At 33.2% G+C, this 1707-nt stretch overlaps 1 long non-coding RNA gene across 1 annotated transcript in view; it reads right to left on the bottom strand.

Annotated features, from left to right (window-relative positions):
• Positions 1 to 1521: 1521 nt before the first annotated feature.
• Positions 1522 to 1707, bottom strand: part of LOC147035201 (uncharacterized) — a 2304-nt gene continuing 2118 nt past the window's right edge. Inside the window, exon 2 of the long non-coding RNA XR_015061667.1 lies at positions 1522 to 1707. This exon is cut by the window's right edge and continues 1272 nt beyond it. This is a non-coding gene — a long non-coding RNA (uncharacterized LOC147035201).

Here is a 1707-nt window from a genome sequence, read left to right as displayed (position 1 = left end):
AACTAATACTAAAAATATTTCATATATTAAAAGTAAAAATAACAGGGTTATACAAAAAGGTATATGTTCGGTGTGTGGTTCAAAAAAATCAATTTATCTCCAAACACAAACTCGGAGGAGATATACAAAAGTTTTTATCAGGAAGTAAATTTACAACTACTGGAATACCAGGGGAATTACATCTTCCAGGTTATTCTTTCTGTGGTCCAGGCACAAACTTAGATAAAAGATTAGATGAGGCAGACAATCCTAAATCCTGGAGTAAACCAATCAATAGAGTTGATGAAGTGTGCATGAGACACGATATTGATTATGGGAATACCACAACGTTGGAAGAAAAGCATGAAGCCGATAGAGAAATGTTGTATAATTTGTCTCTGATACAAAATCCAACCTTGAGAGAAAAAGTTGATAGGTTCATCGTGAAGAAGATGATTAGTGCTAAATTGAAACTTGGACTTGGAAATTCAAAAAACTTATAGGCTCTAATGATGCCATTAAGACTGAAGAGCAATTAGCTGATGAATTACATAAACCAATATTCACAAAGTTTCAGAGAAGGAAAGTTTATTCCAAGGAAGTTGATTATATCTGGTCTGCTGATTTGATTGAACTCAATAATGATAAGGGGTACAAGTATGCTTTAACCGTTATTGATTTGAAGAGTAGATATGCGTGGGTTGTCCCTTTAAAAAACAAAACAGGTAATACTCTTATGTTAGCTTTTCAACAGATATTTAATAAAAGTAAGAGAAAACCTAAGAAATTGTGGACTGATGAGGGTAGAGAGTTTTATAACAAGACATTTATGAATTTTCTAAAAAATAACAGTATTACATTATACAGTACCTTTAATGAAGGGAAGGCAGTTGTTGTTGAACGTTTTAATCGTACCTTAAAAGAGAGACTATATAAAAAATTCACACAACTCGGTTCACAACAATGGTCATCTTTTATTCAGGATATTGTGGATAAGTATAATGACACGATTCACACGTCAACGAATATGAAGCCATCAGAAACATTTACAAAATTAAAATATGAAAAAGAGATTAATGTCAGAAAACCTAAGTTCAAAGTTGGTGATATCGTAAGAATATATAGGTGGAAATCTCATTTTGAAAAGGGTTTTACTGAACGATGGACGAAAGAACTTTTTAAAATTGTTGATGTAATAGATACAGTTCCTTGGACTTATAAAATATATGATTTGGAAGGGGAAGAGATTTTAGGTTCATTTTATTCACAGGAATTACAAAAGACAAAACTAAGCAGATAATACACCTTTGTGGACACTAGAGGGACAAGTCCGAGGTGTATTACAGTATATAATGTGTGTCAAGGGGGACGTTCTTAGATCTGTGAACCCCAAACACAGAATCCTCAACTGAATAGTCAAGGCTTAACTTTTGTTTGTTGATGTGTATGTGTGTGTGTCCCAACCTTCACATTCAAAATCTCAACCCCAACCCTCACATTCAAAATCTCAACCCCAACTCAATCCTCGCCCAACACAATGTCTTTTTCAAAATGAGATTTCCACCTATATATATATATTTTTACGTTTTTTTTTTTTTCTTCTTCCAATTCTGTCTTTTAAGGCTTTCAGGTTTGATGACGTAGAAAGAGGGAGTAAGCCTGCACTTTCTTCCCAGAACGAACAATGTATATTTTTTTTTTTTTTTTCTCTTCTTCCAATTCTGTCTT

Source organism: Eptatretus burgeri, chromosome 1, assembly GCF_056783735.1.
Source record: "Eptatretus burgeri isolate ZD-2024b chromosome 1, Ebu_testis_v1, whole genome shotgun sequence".
NCBI classification, from domain to species: Eukaryota; Metazoa; Chordata; class Myxini; order Myxiniformes; family Myxinidae; genus Eptatretus; species Eptatretus burgeri.
This window is presented reverse-complemented; position numbering and strand designations above follow the sequence as displayed.